Raw genomic sequence first — 12,536 nt, 5'->3', positions numbered from 1 at the left:
ATGCATGGTTGTGAGCAATACTGGAAAATAGCAGAACAGGGATGGCAGTGGGGAGGCAAAAACAGGACGTAGGTGAGGACAGTCCAGGTGGTTCACAGGTCAGAGTCCCTAGCCAGGGGCTTTGAGTTGACAAGGAGACCATATGAGACCCATGAGTACAGAGTGTGAAACTTAAGAACATTTATTCTAGCTCCCTTACTACTTGGGAGGAAAATTTCTGAGCCATCATGTATTCTTTTGCAATTGCTGCCATAACAAAATACCACAGACTGGGTGGCTTAAATGATAGACATTTATTTTCTCACAGTTCGGGAGGGTAAAAGTCCAAGGTCAAGCTGTTGGCAAGTATGGTTTCTTCTGAGGCCTCTCTCCGGCCGCCTTTTCATTGCGTCCTCACATGGTCTTTCCTCTGTGTGCACATCCCTGACATCTCTTTGTGTGTCCAGATTTCTTCTTCTTATAAGGACATGACAGATTGGATTAGGGCCCACTCTAACATGCTCATTTTAGCTTAATCACCTCTATATAGGCCCAATCTCCAAATGCTCCAAATATCTCCATTTCCAGTATTTACCTGAGATATTAAGGTCCATTTGCATATAGTGACTTAATATCACTCCTTACTGGATGCTTTTCTCATCCCTACTCCTCAGGTTTTCCCTGCACCTCCCCAAATTTCCACTCAAATCCTTTTCTCAGGGTCAACTTCTATGGAAAAAAAAACTAGGACAGATACAAAGGAAGGAATATTACAGTGTTGTAGAGTGACACAAAGACCATCAGTCCAGCATCAGATGACCTGAATTCAAGTTCTATCTTCAAATCCTGGCACTCCTGTCATCAGGTTTCCAACTTCCTTAAACCAAGGTTTCCTCTTCAGTAAAATGGAGATGATAACAATGTCTGCTTTTTAGGGTTCTTTCAATTCCTAAATTAGAAAATGAATATATCACAGTTATTTTAAAATATTATTATTACCACAGTAACACATAATTCTCTGTCCTCAAAGAATTCTATTTAATTTGGACAGTCAAATTTTTATACTGCCTAAGGCAGCATATGGTTAAGTTTCAAATGAATGACCATCATAGTCACTGCTGAAAATATTAAATAACGCCAGATTCTAACTCAATCCAGAAAGCTATCCTGACCTCTGGATACATTTACTTCACTGGTATCTATTATTCATTTGTTATGGGAGAGAAAGGTTATATAAGAAACTTCCTGCCATCAGAGCTTATGATCTTGCTTGGAGCCCAAGACATGTACACAAATGAATGAAATAAAAAGCAGCAGGTGCTAAGTGCTACAATGCTAGATGAATACACTTCATACAAACTTAGAAAATTGTACAGGGTAAACACTAAGAATGGTCGTGTGTTCAGCCCTCAAGTGGGCTGTCATTAGACAGTAGGTTCATATATCAATAAAAAGTAATTTTCATAAAACTAAAACAAAAAAAGGAGTTTTATAAAATCACACTGTAGAATCATAAAAATTCAGCATTGAAAAGGACCCTATGAGCAGTCTCCTAGCCCACTGGTTTTCAACATGGGCTATCACCCTAGGGGCATTTGGAACCATGAGAAGGATGGTTTGGGCTGTCATGACTAGAGATGGGGAAGCATGAGTGGGTGGGGCCTAGAAATGCTAGCCACACAGCAATAGAGGGGACACACTGTCCAACAGCCCAACAAAGAACTCTCCTGCCCCCATCCTACCCTCCAACCTCTCAACCTTCCCACCCTCTGTTGCATAGGAAAAAATGATGCTCACAAAGGACAATAGATTCTCCACAATCTACTGTGTTTAGCATCCATATTCCAGACAGTGCTCTCCAGTAGAAATATTGTTAAGTCCAAATGCAAACTATGTGTAATTTTAAATTTGCTAATAGTCACATTGAAATATGTTAAAACTGGTGAAATTAATTTAATCATATATTTTATTCAACCCAGAATATATAAAACATTATCATTTCAATATATAACCAATATATAATCATCGATATGAGTTTTTTGTACTACGTTTTCAAAATCTGTTATATATTTACACTTAACAGCATATCTGAATTCAGACTAGCCACATTTCAAGTGTATAGTAGCCACCTGGAGCTAGTGGTTTCCATATTGCAGCCCTAGGAGAGTCTGTGTTTTTCTAAACCATCTTTGTGTTTCTTACAAGATGCACGTCATAAGCAACTAAGTGAAAGACCTCAGTTGACTCTATCTACTGTTCCGGTCACTGTATCATAGGAAGAAATGAGATCAGTGTGACCAAATGTATTTTTCAGAAAGCCAGAGCCATGGTGGTTATTATTTTGTACCTTCTAATCTTCTAAGCAGTTGAAAATTGATTTCTGGATGAGTTGCTTGAGTATTTTTTTTTTTTAGGTTTGAAGCTAAATCGACCATTTTATAATTCCAGGCTTAACTTTTTTCTGAAAAATATGCAATCTTTTTGCCATTTTCCATAATTGCTTTCATTATTCATGATATTATATGAACACGAATTTCCAGTCTTCTTGTCAGAATTTTATATAGCTTGGTTTTTCTTATGGCTCTGCCTTTTTTTTTTTTTTTAATTGTAGTTTGCCTAAATTTCCCTTGCTGAAACTTCCATAAATATTCCCATGTTTCCTCCAGCTAATAAAACTATCTATTTCTTACCCTTTTTTTTTGCGGTATGCGGGCCTCTCTCATTGTTGTGGCCTCTCCCGTTGCGGAGCACAGGCTCCGGACGCACAGGCTTAGCGGCCATGGCTCACGGGTCCAGCCGCTCCGCTGCATGTGGGATCTTCCCGGACCGGGGCATGAACCCGCGTCCCCTGCATCGGCGGGCGGACTCTCAACCACTGCGCCACCAGGGAGGCCCCCCCATTATTTTACAAGACCAATTTTACATGTCACTAAGTTCCTTCTGGCATTCTTTCATTCTGTATTGAGTATAACTATTTTGTCCATTCGTCCTCATTTCTCTAAAACTTGGTTATTAAATGATAAATATTTTGCTTGAGGTATTCTATTTCTACTTGACTTTCAATAAAAATACCCCTGAAGTAAAAAAACATAAATATACTTTCTAATATTTGGATTTCAAGTACAGGACATTTGAACTTTAAAGCTTTAAATCCAGCAAGACAGATTTTTAACTATATCGTGTCTGTACATCGATGGTTAGATTATGAAAAAGAGGCAATTGTATCAACTTTTCTGAAACTCTTTAAGGGATGATTTATCCACATTTTAGTTGGAATTTGGTAACTTTATGGCCTGAAAGTGGACAAAATAAATATTCATTTCTAGTCTATGCATTTTTTTGTTAACTTCTCCTCAACCAAATACAGAAAGTTGTATATTTCAGGCACTGGATCTTTTTTTTTTCAAATTTATTTTATTGAAGTATAACTGATTTACAATGTTGTGTTAATTTCTGCTGTACAGCAACGTGATTCAGTTATACATATACATACATTCTTTTTCATATTCTTTTCCATTATGGTTTATCACAGGGAACCTGTGCTATACAGTAGGAACCTTTATCCAGGCAGTGGGTCCTTATGGATGCTTTTATTTAAGCTTCTTGGGTGAATTTTCTGTAGAGGTCCAGATTGTAAATATTTTAAGCTTTGCCAACCCAGTAGTCTCTATCACAACCATTCCATCTGCCTGTCATTATAGCATGAAAGCAGCCACAGACAGTATATAAAGGTATAGGTTTGACTGTATTGCAATAAAACTTTATTTATAAAAAGACCTCAGGCTATATTTGGTCTATGGGCTATAGTTTGTTGGCCCTTGTTCTAGATATTCTAGAATCACTCACTTTACTTTGACTATATAAACTAGCCATTTGATCTCACATCATGATTCTGGCATAAGGTTGAGCTGTTACACTGAGCTTTGAATACAAAGAAGACAGGTTCAGAGATCACTAATTCTCATCTGACTATGAAACTATATTTGTTGTCTTTATTTTCCTGCTATGTGTATAATAAAAAATCATTTATACCTCTGCTTTTAAAACAAAATTTATCCAAAGTTTACATTGTTGTTGCTGTATTTTAGTAGTTTCCATAAAACTACTTCACCCTCAGCTTTGGGTGAAGCTTCCTGGCTTTTGGCCCTTAATTTTTACATATTTCACACTTTGAATTCGTTTGCTGCATGGTGAACACTTAAATTTTTTGACTTACACTATAGCATAAAAACAGCCTTCCAAGGAGGATTTATCATAAATGTTTCTCCATAAAAGTGTAAGGATGGAACTTCCCTGGTGGCACAGTGGTTAAGAATCCGCCTGCCAATGCAGGGGACACGGATTCGAGCCCTGGACCGGGACGATCCCACATGACACGGAGCAGCAAAGCCCGTGTGCCACAACTACTGAGCCTGTGCTCTGGAGCCCGCGAGCCACAACTACTGAAGCCCTCACTCTTACAGCCCACACACCGCAACGAAGAGTAGCCCTCGCTTGCCACAACTAGAGAAAACCTGCATGCAGCAACGAAGACCCAATGCAGACAAAAAAAAAAAAAAAAAAAAAGAAGTGTAAGGACGAATTTATAATACCACTGGCTGAAGTGGACAATTTTAGAATTAATGTGAAACATACCAATTTGAAGAGCTTTCAGTAGTAGGCCCTACATGCGATGCGTTTGAAATCCTGATGTGAATAAACACACCAAAACAAAATGCAACGTAATAGCCAACACTTTTCAGTGACAGAAAGGCCTAGAGCTGCTGCAGAAATGCTTTCTCTGGTTGTGGTTACTCTGGGTTGTTGTTACAGTTGAAGTGTTAAGTGGCTAAGTTCCAATTGCTATGGGAACTGTAACTGAAATTTGACCTTTGATATATTTACACATTCAACCCTAACATTATATTAACAGGTTTTGCATTTACCTTGTGTCTGTAAGTGGCTTTGTTTTAGGCTTTCAGGGATATTAACTTGAAAAGATCCTCTGGGAGGGAAGAAGCAGAAAGCTTGATTTCTTTCAGAGTCTTATCCACTCCTAGCATCAGAGTTTACTTCTGTAGAATCAGTGTGTAACCATGCTTTTTGAGGATAGGCAATGATTTCCCATTTAGAGACTACTCCTTTAAAGTAAATAGTGGACTCATTTTTCAGAAAGTCGGTTGCTTGGCTATTTGTGTTCGTTGATTAAAACTTTGTCCGCACAGCAGGTGGATTTCCTGTGCTTGTCAGAAAGCAAGAGAAGAAAATCAATAGTTGTGAGTAGCCATAAGTGAGAAATAACCATCATTAATTCTTTCACCTTCTTTATCACATCAAGTTCAAATATGGGTGAGTCAACACACCACAGTAATGCCTGCAATTGTTATTGTACCTCCACAAGTTAAATCAATTAAACTATCCTCTATGATTATGCAAGTTTGAATACTGTGAGTAAATATGAACCATCAGGCTCATGAAGCCCCTGCAAGGTTTCACAGTACCAAAGCCCAAAAGGACTTGCGTGGACTCACTTGGAAATGAAAGGGGTTAACATTTATGGAGGACTTCCTGTGCTGGGCAATATGATGGATGCTTTATGTAAGCAATCTCATTTAATCCTCACAACATTCCACAGGACTGTTGAGGCTAATGAACTTTCCCCAGTCACACAGCTAGTAACTGGTGAAGCCATTATTTGAACCTAGTTCTGGATAATTCCAAAATCCCAGAATTCTATAAAAAACATCTATGTTTTTGCAGATTTCTAGTTCAGTGAATAATATTTGTTATGTTTTTATCAAATAGCTCAAAGTTTCCATAAAATATTCCATAAAATATTGACTCTGGTATTTCCAAAAAGTGTTTGAAAATACCAAAGTCAACATCGGGATTTATTTCAGGAGTAATGTCCATTTATTGAGCATCAGATTTTGTAACAATTAATGAAGCATAAGGGTCTGGTCAAAATAAAATAAAAATGAAAGTGGAAATGCAAAGCAAGAGAGAGTTGAAACAAAGGCCTTGATTCCTTCAGTGGCACTCTTCACCTGTTTATATACATTCCTGTAAGTTAGTGTCTACATTGCAGATACCAAGAGGTTTTTGTTTAATAACAAAGAGGTTAAAATGCTGCTATTTCTATTTATGCAACTTTTCAACATTAGCAGTTACAGCAGGGGGTCAAAATCTGGCTTCACAATGCCTTTTAAAGCACAGTAAAGGGTTTTAATGGGCAATGTAATAGAGCCAGATTATTCTGGGTTGTAATGCAAAGCGTAGCATGTCTATTTTCTCTTGCCTGCTCCATTTAAGTTACCTACTGCCCCCTGCAGGCATCTAAGTTTCCCTTCCATAAAATAGAACTGTTCCTTCAAATGAAGTGTGTGTGCATTATTTCTTAGAGGAATAAAATTGTGTTTCCATATGATAAATAAAAGCAAAAAGAGAAAGTGTGCTGTAGTGATCTCTTGGAAAGGTTACCAAATTCCAAAGACTAATCTTCAGCTTCTCAGTTTCTGAAATTGAATCTTGACATCATGTTAACATTGATTAGATTCAATGGAATGGATTCCCAGTATATGAACTCACAAAAAATTGATGTATGAACTAGAGCAGTGGTCCCCAACCGTTTCGGCACCAGGGACCAGTTTCGTTGAAGACAATTTTTCCACGGGTTGGGGGGGGTGGGTGGGATGGGTCAGGTGGTAATGCGAGCGATGGAGAGCAATGGGGAGCAGCAGAGGAAGCTTCGCTCACTGGCCTGCCGCTCACCTCAGGCTGCGTGGCCCAGTTCCTAACAGGCCACAGACCGATACCGGTCCACAGCCAGGGGACTGCGGACACCTGAACTAGAGTCTCAGTTTATTAAGTTACTCTTGGATGCAGATTTCTTCCTAGGTACTAAAATTATTATGTCTTCATTGCAAGGGACCCTCCTTCCAGTATCTTGGTGACTGGTTGCTATGGCCAGTCCACAGAGTTGAGTTGGATCCCCACCCAAAATTTGGTTTGGATTTCGAAACTAATCATCACAAACACACACACACACACACACACACACACACACACACCAAGAATGTATGAAAAGGTTTTTTATTCCCATAATGAAGCTTTCTGGGGAGAGCAGGACAGGCCTCTCAAGCTGATCTGAAATGGCTTGAAAGAACTGTGAAAGGACAAAAGGAGATTGCCTTTGAGTTTTTATGGTGGTTAGGGGCTGAGGCTGGAGTGAGGGTTTTAGTGCATGATTTGAACTTGCTGTTGGTGACAAAGCACCTAGGTTTTTATCAGCTTGCCCAGATGTGAGACAGAGGGGAAGAGGGAGGCGTAAGGCATAAAAGATGTCTGTAGTCAAGCACAAAATGATGGAGTCAGACTGTTATGTTGGGTCCAAAAAAGATAGTTCAGTGAACATGGAATTAGTGCAACATGCAGTGAATACTCTTGAAATGGCTTATACAAAATATGGCAGTGAAATCTAAGCAGAATCCTGTCCCACCACAGCACAAGCCCCTCGGGCTTCCAGAATGTCAGGTTTTGATGTCTCTATCTTTTGATCACTATTGGGGAAAAATATCTACAAATTCTTGTTCTTTACTTCTATTCATGAGATTTTCCCTGAAAACATTCTTTGATATTAGATAATTCAGTAAGGTTTCTGACCAACCCAAGTCCTTCTTGATTTTTTAGCCTGAGAATCAACATATCTTTTTTGGTGATTTCTTCAGATCAGTAAATCTGTTGTGGGTAGAGTTAAACTATTTTAACTCATAGTGTTTTAAGGAAATTATACTGTCCACCATCTACAACCACTTTCAATTTTTTTCTAAACTGGATGATAGTGAATCTTCCTTCTATTATTTATGAAGTCTCATCTTTCATGTAGAACATTGATCTTATTCTCCCATATCATCATCTAAAAGGGAAATAATATGGATAATGTGGAATGTTGGTAACAGCAGAGAAAATTCCTATAAAATGACTATTTAATGCAAGAAGAGTAAAATAGTAAATTGAGATCAAATCTGAATGACTGTGGCCAACAGTTCTGTGTCTCTGCTGAGGAGAGATCAAAAGAATACACTCAAAGAGAAACAGAGAAGATTCAGAATAACACCTGAAAAACATCTGCAAAAATGGGGAAGAGTCAGAAAAAACCCTCTTTTAGAAGTTTATTTTTAGAACTTCCCTGGCAGTCCAGTTGTTAAGACTCCACGCTTCCAATGCAGGGGGCGCGGGTTCGGTCCTTGGTCAGGGAACTAAGATCCTGCATGCCGCACCACACTGCCAAATGTGCTTATAAGAAGAACAAAGTACCTTCCATGCCTGCAGTTGTCTAGGTCAGTGGTTCTCGATCTGCTTGGAGTCATAGGCCTATGGAGAATTGATGAAAATCCTTGGTGGAGAGAAAACTCACGTGAAGCAACATTTGCATTTGACCTATAATGTGCATTAAGTTATTCAATACTAACTTTATGCTGCGTGGCGGATAAAAAAATCATTCCAAAGGGTAAAAGTTTGTTTCATAAGCTACTTAGTCTGCAGTGTCTCATTATTGGCTGGCTATGTACATTTAGAGTTTCCAATTTGTCTCTGAACCTGGCTTTGTGTTTTGTTACTCAACTATTACGCTACTTATAGAGCTGAAATATAAGATGACAGTGTTGAGGATAAAACAGCCCCTCAACCAGGCTTACAAGGATCAGACATGCACATAATAATAGCAACCTTTGATTGAATGGTTACTATGTACCAGGCACGGTACAAAGCACTATCTCGTTTAATCCTCCAATGACTTTATGATATGGGTATTAATCCCATCTCTTTGATGAGTAAAAATGAGGCTTAGAAGGTTTAATAATTTGTCTAAGTATTTATGAGCACCTTTTGAATGTCTAATACTATAAAGGAAGATACAAATGAAACAGAACATAGACTCAGTAAACTTTTAAAACTAAAAAAATTTTTTTAACCAACTGCATTTTAAAATGTCAGTGCTTGAAATTATGACATGTTGTTGCCAGCATTATGGTTTAATTATAGCTCAAACTAATGGTGTGGAGAGTTGACTTCTTCTAAAACTCTGTGGGTGTTCGTTTAAGAAATGGTATATTCCATCATAAGGCTCTGTTGATGATGGTGTTCAAATAGATATACTCCAGATATTTGAACTTGAAACAAAATAAAATCTCAGACTTAATGCAAGATAATTTTTATAAGCCAAAAACTCATATCTGTTGTTTACATATACAAAGTAATTGATACAGCTTAATGGTGACATTAAATGTACTTCAAATAGATGTGACACTACTGCCTCTTTATAGCTGTGAACATCTATGTACTTTCAAAATAACAAACTTTTTTAAAAGAAAGAAGAATAGAAGAAAAAATATGCTTGGAGAGTTTCCTTTTATGCTCACTGTTTTGAAATAGCTTTGTGTAAAGGCAATTTCTATTCTCTCCCATTATTCTTTTATATTTAAATATCATAGCAACTTTCCTTTAAGTTTTATCACCAATATCCATAGCTTTGACAAAGACTTTATAGGGTATTACTGCTTTGAAGTAATTTGGCCCCTTTTAAAGATTTTTTTAAAAAACCGAAGCATAAAAATGTTAGGCGTCTCTGTGAAATAATGCTGCATTCAATGCTACACTTCTACCTACGCGGTTAGAAAAAGCTGAGTGATTTTGAAATCTGGAGACATGGACTGCGTCATAGCCACTATTTTCTTTCCTACCTTACCTCCTCAACTTTCCTGATCTTTCAGAAGAATTTGAAGTTCATAATTTCCTCCCTTTCCTTTCTCTTTGACTTATGCATTCACCCATTGACTTGTCAATCATTCTGAGTAGCAAGTACTAGAGTTACAAAGATAAAATCATTTCCCTGTTCTCAAGGTACTTGAAGTCTCTCGGGAAAGACAGATTTGGAAACTATTGCAATGTGCTCTGCTAAATACCACTGGAGTTCTAGGAAGGACCACTGACCCAGCCTCAGAGGTTGAGCTGGGCCTGTTAAGGAAGGCAAAGGTAATGTGTATGTCTAAAGTGTCGTATATGTCAGGACAAGTGGTGGAAGTTGAAAATGGAGAAGCATGCCAGGACCAGCTCACCTGTAGTGACTTGTTATATCCCACAACTGGGAATTCAAATTCCATCACGAATTGCATTAGCAAGATATAACAATTGAAGAAGCTTCAGTGAGAGAGTGACATGGTAATATGTGCCAAGATCCCACTGGAAACTATGTGGATGCAGAATGCACCAGATTAACAGAAAAGATGACAGGTGATTGGAGAGGGCCATTGAGAGGCCCCAAACAACTGCACTAAGAATGTAGCAGGGACAGGTGTGACAGAGTTAATTGAGGCAGAATCTCCAGGATTTACAGATTGATGTTTTGTGGGGAGTGAGTGAGATAGAGACAATTCTCACATTCTGGCTTGAGTTACGAGATGGATGATGGTGGTGTTAAACAGGATTGGGGATCAATTCATCTTTTTAATGTGTTGTATTTTTGGTGCCACTGAAATATCTGAGTAGAACTGTGTAAAAACCCCATTAGAAGGTGAGTCTGGGGCTCTGGAGAGAAGTCTGGTTGTGGATAATATAACAGTTTAGGAGCCATATAGGTGGTGGATGAAGCTGTATGTATGAATGAGGTCATCAGTATCTACATTAAAAATGAAAACAGCAAAGGGCCTAGGGTCTCCCGCAAGGGGAAGTACTGCCTTGCTAGAGGCCAAACTGAGGAGCTTCTAGGCCATATGGTGCCCTTATTTGAATTAGAGGACACCTTTACTGCCATCAGCCCGAACGTCATCATAATGAATTTACAGATGTGTGCAGTCTACAATGTGAATGGCACCCCTGGAGCTGAGCAGTGCACAGCCTCCCCTAATCATACCTAGTGGAGATAAAAAAAATCAGCTGGGAAGGAGACTGAGAAGCAGCCTCTAGGAAGATAAGAAGAAATCAATTATTTTGTGGAACAAACAACAAGGACAGAGTTTCAAGGTAGAAGAGCGGGCAGCACCACCCCTACCAACCGTGACTCAGAAGTCAGGTAAATGTGGTCTGAAAATTTTCAGCAGGAGCCAGTTGATCTTAGTGACGATGGGTTCAGAGGAGCGCTCAGCTCTGGATTAGTCTCCTTCTGAATTTGGATGTTCTTTTTCTCCTGTGTCTTGCAGATGCTTTGACCCAGACACTGTCCTGCTTCCACCCTCTCTACCATCTGCCTACCCCACACGTTATCTTCCTGTCTCATGCTTTCACTTTTGCTTTGAGAGCTTTCTCTTCTCCTGTTTTGGATCTTGATACATTTTAATTTTGTTCTTATTCCTTTTACCTTTCACAACCACTTTCACCTCCACCTTACCCAGCACACTCAGTTTCCCTTTAAAAAAACATATCTAGAAAAATGGTACAGATGAACTCATTTGCAAGGCAGAAATAGAGACACAGACATAGAGAACTAATGTATAGACACCAAGGGGTGAAACGGGGGGTGGGATGACCTGGGAGATGGGGATTGACATATATACACTAATATGTATAAAATAGATAACTAATGAGAACCTGCTATATAGCACAGGGAACTCCACTTCGCTGTACAGTAGAAACTAACACAACATTGTAAAACAGCTACATCCCAATTTAAAATATATATATATATCAGTTTTGGCCACAATTCTCATAGACATCTACTGCCCTTTAGATGTATTTGTGAGCACAAATTTATATTTGAATACAGATGTCTTCTGAACAAGAGATAAAAGAGAGGGTGAGGTCTTATATTTACTATCATCTTTTTGCATGAGGAAACATATCAGCCTGATTTGAGGTAGGCATACCAAACCTGCTGGCCTCTTAAAGTCAAATGGGAATTCTGCCTTTTCATGTATATGTAAGCTGGAGTTAGGGGCAGAAACAGAGGTCAAGAAATAGACTCATCAAGAAAAGAACTCCACTTTCTAATGTCTATCACAGTGAGACTTAAGATGAACTGGTTAGTCATAAATTACATGTAGAATAGTATCATTCATTTTTTTAATTGTGAATGCTGACTTTGATATGTCTACGTCAATTTGGCAAAATTTGAGCTCATTATTCCACTAGAACTGTATTGTCCAATACAGTAGCCACTAGCCACATCAGATATTTAAAATTAAATTATTTATTAAAATTTAATTATTTATTAATTTAGTTCATTATGCGGTACACCTTAAACTTATACAGTGCTGTATGTCAATTATATCTCAATAAAACTGGAAGAAAAAATCAATTTTAAAAGATTAATTAAATTAAAATTTAATTAATTAAAATTTAATAAAAATAAAAATTCAATTCCTCAGTTATATTAACCACATTGTAAGTGCACGGTCACCACATATTGCTAGTGGCTACCATATTAGACAGCACAGGTATAGAACATTTTTTCATCATAAAAAGTTCTATTAGACAACACTGCTGCAGAATAGTGTTTGATTGTTCCTGTTAGTTTACCATTTTTGATGGTGACTTTGAAAAAATGAGTCTCTCAGCAATAATAAACAATTTATATTGTATTACAT

General features: G+C 38.1%; 1 protein-coding gene and 1 long non-coding RNA gene across 5 annotated transcripts in view; one reads left to right on the top strand and one right to left on the bottom strand.

Annotated features, from left to right (window-relative positions):
• The window catches only part of FAR2 (fatty acyl-CoA reductase 2), a 137,646-nt gene that overhangs the window by 31,583 nt on the left and 93,527 nt on the right, over window positions 1-12,536 (top strand). The gene's annotated exons all lie outside the window — the stretch shown is intronic.
• On the bottom strand, window positions 283-11,157 carry LOC117314277 (uncharacterized). Of its 2 annotated transcripts, XR_004529003.2 has the most exons (4): window positions 11,010-11,157; window positions 8,275-8,331; window positions 4,905-5,195; window positions 283-928 (listed from the first exon to the last, which is right to left on the bottom strand). It is a non-coding gene; the product is annotated as an uncharacterized lncRNA (long non-coding RNA). The 2 variants fall into 2 exon arrangements; XR_012324466.1 differs by lacking the exon at window positions 8,275-8,331.

The sequence above is a fragment of the Tursiops truncatus genome, chromosome 11, assembly GCF_011762595.2.
Source record: "Tursiops truncatus isolate mTurTru1 chromosome 11, mTurTru1.mat.Y, whole genome shotgun sequence".
NCBI classification, from domain to species: Eukaryota; Metazoa; Chordata; class Mammalia; order Artiodactyla; family Delphinidae; genus Tursiops; species Tursiops truncatus.
This window is presented reverse-complemented; position numbering and strand designations above follow the sequence as displayed.